Genomic DNA, 12,949 nt, shown 5'->3' on the forward strand with positions numbered 1-12,949 from the left:
TATGCCCTTTTCCCAATAAAACTATATGATTGATTAAAGTATATGAGTAGTTTGAGTCAAACCAAATAAGACATTTTGTCGATTAATTATTTTTGTGAAAGATAATTGTTAAGCCAAAGTTCGAGATCATTCCAAAATTGTTTAGTTTCATTACATTGCCAAAAGACATGGCTGACGTCCTCATTGACAGCATCATAAAAGCTGCAAACACTGTTTTCCACAAGATTCATTGTTAGTAGTTCCTTCTTTGTGTAGATAATTCCATGTAGAAATCTGTATTGAAAATCTATAAGTTTTGCATCCTTCAGTTTATATCTATAAACAGTAAATATCGTTTTCCAATTAAAATCACAGTGAAGTATTTATTGCCATTTATCACAATCTTTATGATTATTTTCATTTGATATTAATTTATCATAAAAGATCACATAAGCAACTGTTTATATACAAATTCTGTAAAATTATTTTTCTAGTTTTCTTGATTGTTGTTTTCCATGATTCTGGTATATTGAAGATTACATATCTATATATAGACTACTAAACTAGCTCCCGTGTAATACCAATTTTATGAAACGAGTGAATAGTTGTGGTATTTGACGAGCGAAAGCGAGTCAGATACCACAACTATTCACGAGTTTCATAAAATTGGTTTTACACGGTAGCGAGTTTAGTATTTTATTTATTACTTGCCTTTTAAAACGTTTTTAGAATTATACTGTCGAGTGTGAATAGGCTGACACCTACACGATCCACGGCATAATACAATTGAGTTTAACAGAATAATACTTCAAACACGTCAAAAGTTGAAACGTATGAATTTAATACCATACAACGGTCTATCTTTAGAATTCAGGCTTCCGTTCCACAAAATTATCGTAGCGTTAAGGTTATCGCAACTCACATATTTAAACTTAGACCAACGACTGTCGTTGCGCTACAGCACGATCGCCTTGTGGAACGGGGCCTTGCACCTCAAAGTTTACAATCACGTCACAATACCCGATGACGTAATTTGTGGAATTTTGTTGCAAGATCCTTCGGCGAAACAATGCCATGTGACGTCAGCCTAGCAACAAGGTTGCTGTGGTCATCGAGTGTGCTTAAGCTCCTCTCAGTGATCTATCATCTCCACACGCAATGTCGTTGAATAAGCCAAGGGATGTTGAGAGCTTTCAATATTTTTCGTGAAACGTGTTCAGAGAGTACATAAGCACGCGTTTTGGTATTACACAATGTGTAATACAACTGTATGTTTATTAAACGGGTGATCTCTTCACGGGAAAGTAATAAAGTCTAGTACTGTACCTGTTATCGGATATTTTAGTTTCAGTTCTTCAAATGACATCAGTCCATTTTCATTGCATATATCTTTAATCGAGTAAATTCCACTATTAGCCAATTGCTTTATGTAGTATGTTGTTTGTTGTGGTTAAACCATAATGGTTGGGACAAAATGTATTCTGTATTATCAACGTTAATAATATTCTTTTTACAAAGGTTGTTCCAAGCTTTCAATACATCTTTCCAGTATGGGTTTTTAACAAAAGATTGCTTGTCAACATTAGCACCAAAAGATAGTATATCTTTAATTGGGACATTACAAGGGTTACTATATTTTGTTTTTTTACAATATAATCTGAGTGAAGAGAGTTTTAGTGCGTCAATAACGGCTCTAATGTTAATCATGCGTAATCCACCTTCCTCATATTTTCTTGTCAAAGTGCTCCTTTTGAGTTTGTCCTTTTTATTATTCCAGATAAAATTGTAAAATAGTGTGCGTGTCAAGTGACAAGACAAAGTCCTCAGGAGAGTTAGGTAGTGTTGAAAATATATGAACTAATTTTGACAATGCTAAAGTTTTTATGACTGTAACTTTTCCTATTATCGTTAGATCTCTTTTTCTCCAATTTGCAAGCAATCTATTTATATCTTCTTGCTTTCTTTTTGTATACCATCATTGCATCAAAGTCACCATAATTTTCTTGAAGTGCCTCCGTGTTTTCCCTATCTAGTTGTCTGTAGTGCAGTGGTCCGAAAATGACAGCATGGAATGTGCTTACAAATAGACCTAGCAACTGAGCCACTGTCCTTACAGAACATTGTTGCTGAGTCAAAACTAAATTACATTTAGTTTGGATAGCCTGATCTTTGTCATCCGGTAAAGCCAGTGTCATTTTCTCTGAGTCAATGTATAAACCAATAAATTATACACTGTCTGATAGCAAATGAGTTGAAAATTGTCCCAACTCTAAATGCGTCTACACTCGCTAAAAGCGCGGTTTGCACTGACTCGCGCATGCGCATTGCAATCTCATGGAATCTCGAACATTACGTGATTAGCTGATAGAATCAAAGAGCTACATCAGTTGAGAGTGTGAGCAACTGGGGAAGAGGCGAGCAGCTCAATGTGATTTATGAATTAGTGGAAATTTAATAAATAAAAGAACGCCTGTCGCATAAATGCATTCGAACATTGAACACGCACAATCGCAGATTTCTATCGTACATTTGAGGGTGAACGTGAACGAAGCCGTGCAGGGTGCCTAACAGCGATTTGTCTTCAGAACACACAGTGAGCTCAGGTTAATTTTTTTAATGATGATATTTTCATTCATTCATAGATATGGCGATCATGAGCGCTGACACTATATGTGTTCGCAATAGAACATTTGGAAGTTTAGACACATATTGATTCACTATATGACAACATCAAATCCAGTATTTGTTTAAACAGGTTTAAAGCATTCAAAAGTGTGCATTATTATAAAATACAATGTGTGTCGCTTCGTCTTCCATGTCAAATACATTAATGATTTTTTTAAAATATAATTTAATATTACTATGACTTTTACCTTAAACTAAAATTATGGAATCTTGCATGTCGAGCCAACAAACTATTGTACATATTATTCACATTGGAATTTCTGTTTATTGTGTTTGCGGTGGGGTCCAGACAATTCCTCGAATGGACAATTCCAAATACTACTGCGTAAAATATTAATGCTGATTTTGAGAAAATTACCAAATGGATGAAAGCAAGTAAAATTGAATACAGAGAAAACAGAAACTTTTCTATTTCACGTTAAATTCTTCCCAAGTGCAAAACCTAATCTTAAAATGAAAGGAATTAATATTTATGACTTTGGGAATAATATTTCAGTCAGATTCTGATATTGACGATAGAGTGAAAAAGGAAATCCCTATGATTAATTGCCTTAGAAGTCTTAGATACCTTTCTGGTGTCCACCGCCGTGAACCATACTCACTCACTCAGTTAAATAACTCCTTTCACATAAATCGTTATGAACAAGCATATAATGCCCATATTTGGGATAATTTTACCAAGTACAAGAATTAATCCTAGAATGTTTACACTAAGATTCATTTCGGACGCTGAAATAATGCTGATGAGACGTTAAATTTTAACTCACTCACTCAATACGGACTATACGGACTATTTGTGGGGCGATAAGGGGTACAGGCCACGAGAAAATTTATAGAGAAACTAACACAGTCATTACACCTTTTTACAAGATGGAAAACATCTTTGCTGTTAGTAATTACATTTATAGAAATCGAACCAATATACACGCTATATGTTGTAGAACAGAATGCTATGCCAAGTTATTCCTACCTGATACCATTATTAATTGGAATAGTCATCTGATATAGAGGATTATTAAACTTGGACAGTGTTACTTATACACAGTTAAGCCATGATACCAGATTTTGTCACATAATCCTTTATCGCCTCGGACTCGGTTGTAGTGATTTAAACTTCCATCGGCTTAAAAGACAATATATTAAGAAACGATTCGCCTTTCAATTCTAAAGGCTAAGTGAGTTTATATTCAGTGGTTTATGGGAAACAATTTGTCAATTTAGCTATTTTGAAATCAGTCCATGTACATCCTACGTTCGGGTGAATTTGCACTAATGTTATAACTTAAGAATTAATTCATATTTTAAGACGTATTTTAAGTATTAAACAGTTAAATAGCTTTTCTTAGTAATTGAACACCTTTCCATCGACCGCACCAAACTGTTGACCAATCGTTTTTGTTCTGTTTTTATGTATATATGTATAATTTAATACAATTTTTATATAGGAAGCTTGGTGGGGACTTTTGGGATATAAGAAATGAATACAGACTGCCATATTGTCTGAATGTCTTAACAATCACCGGGTGTGACAATGTAGACAGGATAGTATTCAGGTTTCTGATAATTACTCCCTGAGCATACTGGGTATTGGTGCTTGGGGATATTAAATGTAACAGTTTGTTATGAGAGGAGATTGATAGTGAACTTTTGGTACCAGTTAGATATGATATCTATATGACTTCTTTCTGTTTGACAAAGGATTTAGGGTTTATGTGTGGGAAATCCTTTCACACTGATGGACGAAAGTCACTCAACCAGTTCATGTATTCTACGTCAAATAATATCAGAACACGTGTATAATTACATCCTCAGGATACCAATAACAACGAAATGTACAAATTAACAAACATGACCAATATTATTATTTCGTGATAATGTAGGTGTCATGCATGTAATTATAGCTATATAAACATATGTTTAATTATTCAGTTTGTGTGTAGTCGGTCATAAATACAAGAAACAGTTGATTCTGAAATTCTTTAATCATATACTTTTAAGTACAGTGTATATTTTCCCAATATTATATTATGCTGACCACCCGATCCCGTTCGTCGCCTCTTACAAGCATAGTCGCCTTTTACGGCAAGCATGGGTTGCTGAATAACTATTCTACCCCGGATCGTCACGGGTCCCAGACCATAATAGATCCACTTAACGTTAAGTCGATAATTCCAGTGAATGTATTCAGATTTTGCCACCCAGATTTGCAAGGAAAATCACTTTCCATCTTCTACCGAAATTTCTATAGACTTGACATGTTCATGCACCTGTTTAGCAGTGTTCAACAAGCCAGTTATTTAGTGTACACATTTCACAGCCGCTTCAAACAGATTAACACTTCAATATAAGATAGCTTCGCGTTAAATCGCAAAGAACAATGAAGCGTGGTCTATTTGACAATAAAACATTGTTCTATCATGACGTCAATTTTCACCGCTGAAGCCTAAGCAATATTATCTGCTTTGAGTATGTCCCAAAACAGCCCAGTTGTAAATCAGGCAATCAAATCTAGCTCTTCACACCACCCATTCATTTTATATATTTTAGAACTATATAATCACCTCGCTACTGTCCAATACGACACTGTCTTTTGCTGGTTGCCCAGTCATGTTGGAATCACGGGTAACACTATGGCCGATGCTGCAGCGAAGACAGCTCTCAACAAATCTGTGACACCACTTCTACTACCATACAGTTACTATAAACCTCTTATTAGATGCTATGTCAAAGACCTAATGCAAAAGAAGTGGGACACCCAAATAGATATTACCAAATTACATGCAATGAAACCAATTGTTGGTTACACCTACTTGGGTTGTCAGTCCAGATTTGAAGAGGTCATTATGCGACGATGTCGTATTGGCCATTCGGGCGTTATACCCATGAATATTTATTAAAAGGTGAAGATCCTCCATTCTATATCCCTGTGAAGAAAGAATCACAGTTAGGCATGTCCTGCTTTACTGTATTGACTTTTCCATCACAAGGGATAATTATTTCCAGGTTTCATCAATCAAGGATCGTTTTAATCAGGTAAGTACTCATTTAATTCTTGTTTTTTTTAAAATAAATTGAACTTATTGATAATTTTTGAATTGTATAAATAGCTTTATTTTATATTGATAATATATAATTCGTAACTTAGATGGTTTGTGGCTATATCCTCAAATGTGGTTGAAGTAGCGTAAAATTATTTCCCCCCCCCACCCCCCTGAGAGGATATGTAGGCCCACATCATTCAAAGTACATTTATCCTTACCTCAGTTTTAAAGGTAGTATATTTGTTTATTGTATTTGTATGCTTAATTGCGTACCATCACCAGCAGCTGATCATGAAGGGATGGTGTAACTCCTGCTGGGGAGCCGTGCAGGTAGCAGAAGTATTGTAAGTCTCCAGCAAGGTGGGCTAACTTTGGTTACTTGTGATCTATAGCCCATTTTGATATTGTTATAATGATTAAAAATATATTCTTTCAAATGTTCTCAACTAGTTTCAAAATCGAAACTGGGATACTCTAGTTATTTTACTGTCCTTCGCTGACAGGTGTTTTGTCCATTTAAATCTGTGTATTTTGTGTCTGTTCTCGTCACGATGTGGCGTTAAATCATAACTCACTCTATCATGACGTCATTTCTGGAGATTCGAACAGACGCTCGAAACTTGATGACGTTGTAAATTAGACGACGTTATTTTTGACAGGGAAGTGTCTAGTGAGTTGTTCCCCATAGATGTAGCTGACCAACGTAGATGCACGCAATGACCGAACGATCGCGTCCAAAAGTGGGAGAGAAAAGGGACAGATAGTCGACGTGAGAATTATGAGAATATGAGTGAAAGTTGGTTGGTTGGTTTGTTGTTTAACGCTGCACTCAGCAATATTCCAGCTATTTGATGGCGGTCTGTAAATAATCAAGTCTGGACCAGAGAATACAGTGGTTGATGTCATGAACATTGATCCACGCAATTGGGATTGTTGACATTCTTGGTTGGTTGGTTGGTTGGTTTGTTGTTTAACGCCGCACTCAGCAATATTCCAGCTATATGACGGGTGTCTGTAAATATTCGAGTCTGGACCAGACAATCCAGTGATTAACATCATGGGCATCGATTACACCCAATTTGGGATACGATGACATGCATCAACCAAGTCAGCGGGTCTGACCACCCGATCCGGTTAGTCTCCTATTACGGCAAGCATAGGTTTCTGAAGACCTATTCTACCCAGGATCTTCAGGGGTTTGATTACATTCAGCGAGCCTGACCACCCGATCCCGTTAGTCGCCTCTTACGACAAGCATAGTTGCCTTTTACGGCAAGCATAGGTTTCCGAAGACCTATTCTACCCAGGATCTTCAGGGGTTCGATTACATTCAGCGAGCCTGACCACCCGATCCCATTAGTCGCCTCTTACGACAAGCGTAGTTGCCTTTTACGGCAAGCGTGGGTTTCTGAAGACAGTCATTTAAATACAGGTAAGCATTGTTAAAGCTTGTACATTTATTAACATTATTGAAGAGGCTGTTCATAATATTGATATCCCACATAAGAAAAATACGACTCGTGGTACTGCTGACTGGCATAGAACATAAGTACACGCACACTCCATCAATCGTTCCTTTCATAGAAATTTCGGAGAGATTATAGGTCCACTGCAAGCTATGCCTGTCGTAAGAGGCGACTAAATAGATCAGATGGTCAGGCTCGCTGACATGGTGGACTGCATGTCATTGTATACAGTCACTGGAGTATCTGGTCCAGACTTGCAGGTCAAAGTCATCAAGCTGCATGGAACAAGAAACAAACATGAGTGCAGAATCACTCTACTGTTATGGTTATTGTACGGCGCTTCAATCAATTATACACAAATGACGCCCTCAAAGAACTCCGTGCACTGCATGAAACAGCAATGATCGTAAAATCGTTCCAAGACCTGGGATTTTACATTTATTTTCAAAAGCAAGTGGATCATGCATTGCGTGTAACATAATCGTATATATGCGTGTTGATGCGAAACATCTTGAAGAACCAAAACGATTTTACTTAAATATAAAATTATATGAAAACAGATTCCCTTTTCCATAATAACAAAACACACGTGAAGATTCGGGGTGGAATAGGTCCTCACCAACTCATGCTTAAACGTTACAGGCGACTAAAGGGATTGGGTGGTCAGGCTCGCTGACTTGGTTGATGCATGTCATCGATCCCAATTGCGTGGATCGATGCTCATGATATTAATCACTGGATTGTCTGGTCCAGACTCGATTATTTACAGACCGCCGTCATATACCTGGAATATTACTGAGTGCGGCGTTAAACGACAAACCAACCAACCAACCAACCATCATCATCCTGGACAACCTGCTGAGGCTCCGCATTCAAACCCAGGTGAGTCCCCTGGGAATGGTTCTCAACAACAAATGGCAGTAGATCCGCCAGTTGATTATCGATTGTCTTTTACCGAGTATGCGATGTCCAGGGCAAATACCTTTCCATAGGCTTGAGGCGTCCCGATTCGATATTGATTACGTTTAACTTTAACCCTTGTAATCGTTTAATAAAATTTGATAACATTCCCAACACACGTAAATGTAAACCACGACGCGAGAGAACCTTTTTCTGTCTCGATGATCTGCCGAAACAGATTCGACCGGGCGTATAAGCAAAATAGTGGTTACAATCATGTATGGATCACCGAAAATCAGTGATGACACAAGGTTAAACTTAGCAAGTTTGTTTGTATAAACTATTAAATTTAGGATTTTGTTTCATATTTTCCCACATCAAGGCCTTGATCCCCACATGCTAACATGGGGTTAATGTGTCAGATGAGAATGATTATATAATATAATGCGAATAAAATTAACATACACCTTGTAAAATGTTGTGATCCATCAATCAAATACATTTGTAATATGGTGTTCTGTTTTGTGTTTCCGCTGGGTACCTTTTCATTCCGTGAACACATTATTGAAAATTAAAGATGAAAATTTAAGATAAAATAAATATCATTGAATAATAATGCATGATCTTAAATTGTTAGTAGCTGGCTCAGTCCGATGCCTAGATGCCCACAATGTATAGTATGCCCCAGAGTATACACTGTCAATCTCTAATTAATGTTGGGCTTATGATTTGGATAATAGTCTTAAATCACGTGGGGATTCCGCATTAGACGAGGTTCCCAATAACCTGTGCGTAAAAGCGTAAAGGCCGACAATACGTGTAGCAGAACTTAACACAAAAGACGTTTTGGCAACCGACCACTTTAGAGGCCAAATCGAGATGTTGTACGCGTAGAACATGCATACACATCAATCCTTAGGTTTTCACGTGGGGTACTTTTCTGTATTGTTAATCGTTACGTTTGAGTGTAGGTTTTGGTGGTTACAGAGCTTGATGGATCCACCAATGACATTATCAATTTGGTACAAACTGACATCGTATAAATATGCACATATCGTTTATGTGGTAATGTATACTACTCAAAAGAAGTTAAGGATCACCTGATTCTTTCATTTTACTATAGTTAATCTCTCATGTCATGACAGATTAACGTTACCATTATGAAAGAATCGGGTGATCCTTAACTTCTTTTGAGTAGTATATATCGATGATCTGATATCGTTCAAATACCCATCCAATAGCCATTGTGAGTACGATTGCTTACACTTAGGATCTGGGAGGACGGTCCGAAAGAATCCATGTTACGAGACATGCGCTGATATTGATCATAATTATGATCGGTTTTTGTATTACCATATAGATATACCCGTTTTGTACTTCATGATTGTTGTATGTTGCGGTTGATGTAGGCTTAACTTAAATGAAGACATACATGTACATGTACCTTGAGTGAAAATTCAACTTAACTGATATTTAGCTCAGACCACAGCGTGTTTATCAATTCATCGTCTGTTTGAAAATATAAACTTGCCGTGCCAGAAGACGGACACATGTTCATTCGTCTGTTACTTGATGTTAAGATTCTTGATATTGATAAGCTTCACCTTCCAAGAAGAATCAATGTCTGGTATTCATACCGTAAGACACGTTGCGTGTCTTCATGCTAATGTTAGATATCACTGACACTCTCCCTTACGGTTCGGCGACGATGCTTGTCGTAAGAGGCAACTAACGGGATTGGGTGGTCAGGATTGCTGACTTGGTTGATGCATGTCATCGATCCTAAATGCGTGGATCGGTGCTCATGATATCAGGCACTGGATTGTCTGGTCCAGACTCGATTATTTACAGACCGCCGTCACATAGCTGGAATATTGCTGAGTGCGGCGTTAAACAACAAGCAAACACTAACTACCAAAAAGTGAGACACATGTACCAGGTGTTCGCGAAATGGTGGGCGTACCCTGCCCAAACCGATCACCCGACACAAGCACATACAAATGCAAGGCAATTGTTCACCTGAAAAACAACAAGAGAACATATGGTACTAGTCAAAATAGGGACATATGTTTTGTCACTGTTTGGTCAAATTTGGAAATGTCCTACACATGTTTTACCATAAAACGTTTTGAAAGCTTTACTGATGCCTTGCATGTTGTAACCTTGATCAAACAACTTCTGAGCAAGTGTCGTTAACGCTCCTTGAAATCTTAGTAGCAGGAGCATGCTCGATTCTACCTCAAAACTTGTAAAATGTAAACACAGAAGGATAAAAGGGAGAACGGGCGATTGGTTAGAAGAATTCGTCCCTCTTGTCACACAGTCCTTTGAGAGTGGTTTGTCATTCTGATCCCTTATGCATAGATCTAACTAAATACTAAACAGATGAGGCGATCTAACTGGTCACCCCGAGATTGCTTTTTTACGGTCTTGAACATGTACCTGTAGTGAATATCGGAGGATAGTGTTCTAGGGTTTTGTTACAATAGTGAATGTCGGCGGATAGTTTTCTTGGGCCATGTAAACTACAGCCTGAGCTGATGAGCCTAACCAATCTGACTGACCAAGGATCTGCGTGACTCAGCAACACAGCACTTGGACACTTTTTCAATTTATAAAACCTTCTGAAGGTTGATTATTTTTTCAGTTTTATGCGGTATTGAATGATATTCCAGAGGTTTTGCGCCACTTAATGCTGTTTGACGCGATGGCAAGAGCTGGTCATGGATTCGGGAGTTCCGGGTAACGTGTTACAATATTTACACGTTCAGTGCTGTACTTGAAGCATCACACTCTTCACATATTTCAGCTTAGACTTGCACTGAAGATTCTGACTGTCTCAGTGGAGGTACTAGTGATCTGACAGAGGACCTGTAAATGCACCGCGAAGTACAGGGGCCCAACGTGTACATGTTTTGGCAGTAACTATCATTGATCATAGGTTATTACAGTATTGGAACCTATTTTACTGTCTCTTGACGCTTTGGTTATATTGTGTCGTTATAACGAGTGTAAGCGTTGGGAAAACACCATAATGAATGGAATATGAACGGATTTTAGGTATATGTGGTATCTGAAACCTCATTCACATGCGCCACTATACACTGTACATGTGGGAATGTTTGAGTGAGTATGTTTCTACGCCGCTTTTAGCAATTTTCCAGTAATATCATGGCGGGGGACACTAAAGATGGGCTTCACATACTGTACCCTGTCGGAATTCGAACCCGGGTCTTCGGCGCCACGAAAGAACGATTTAACCATTAGGCTACCCGTCCGCCCCATGTGTATTTTTGTATGAGTGTGTATTTTTTCATAAGTGTCTAAATATACATACTAGAGTATACTTGTCATGTGATCGCGTTTAGTCATGTGTGTATATTTAAACCAGGAACACATGTGCATCATGTCTGGAGCATTTGCAAATGTAAATGTAAATTTGCACTGTATGTGAATGTCTTAATGTGAACGTATATGCCAACGTCAGATGATGATCTAATTATTATATATGTTGATTTGCCAACACCAAACAAATTATCAACAGTTCACTAGACAGCAATACCAACCATTATGCCAACATACACAGCTGGGCGGACGGTGTTTTCTTCGGGTTTCAAGAAGTTAAAATTTGTGTACAGATGAAGTTAAGGACAAGTTGCTTCATGCGAAGATTTCTGTAAGGTAACCCTTCTCATTCAACTTTGATTCGACCTTTCCATGTTCAAGTCGTGAACAGACTGATAATTACGTGTTCTTACACCTAATTTACACACCATAGTTAATTGCCATGTGTAAGCATGATAAATTTACCCATACCCAAGTAGGAACAGCTCTAGATGTTCAATAATACTTACGTAAATGTTGTGCGTGTGAATGGGATATTATAGCCTATAATGTCCTGTTACGACTGTATATCATGCCTTAACTAACGATCAAATAATATGATAACACATTCTTTAAAACACATATAACAAAGAAGAAGAACCGGGTTCGATTTCCCGCATGGGAACAACGTGTGAATCCCATATTACTTGGCTATTGGGACAAGTGGTGTAAAATTCTACCTGCCTACTCACACATTCAATTCATCTGGAGCGCGTATTTATTAGTTGAGACACCGTTAGACCTAGAATAACGGTCATTTACTGGACATGAACATCAACAATAAGAGTACAACCGCTGATTTTCCAGTTAAACCGCCAGACGTGATGTCGGGACGTTGTTACATACTCAACTATTCCTGCCAACACCCTTAGCTTTTATATCGGGACGTGGGTTACACACAAAATCATTGCTGCCAAATGACTGTGTCACTGCAAGACTTTCTGTGGAGACATGTGTTACACATACTCCTATTTCTGCTAACTGACTTTAACACTGCTATGCTTTATACCAGGACGCGGGTTACACACGCAATTATTCCTGCTGTCGACACATAGAATTGGTAGGTTTCACGTCGGGGCAATACTATATCATTCCAGTCTTTCGCGTACGTATACATTAGGCTCCGTATATGGATATATTTAGAATTGCCCTACACTACTGTATAAAGGACCAAGTTGGTTATATCAGAAACGGATAAACTAATTTAATTCGTATCCAAGCTGTTAAATTATATAAAGTGTTCAAGTGAAGATAGTTTTTTTTTATTCAGGTCCAATGGCCTTATTGACTTGACCAAAGTGGTAAATTGACACTTTCATTTCGGTCTTTCCTCATTCATACGCTACGATAGAACTACAATACTAACTTCATTCTTTTTAAGATGTTAGCTATTCTCTATTTTATCAGTTTGCATTCAATAACAGCGCTTTGGTCTTGTAATGACACAAAGACGCGCGCGTTTGTGCATGTTAGAGTGACTTGTTCCTCAATGTG

The sequence above is a fragment of the Haliotis cracherodii genome, unplaced genomic scaffold, assembly GCF_022045235.1.
Source record: "Haliotis cracherodii isolate W230 unplaced genomic scaffold, xgHalCrac1.p SCAF_15, whole genome shotgun sequence".
Taxonomy (NCBI): domain Eukaryota; kingdom Metazoa; phylum Mollusca; class Gastropoda; order Lepetellida; family Haliotidae; genus Haliotis; species Haliotis cracherodii.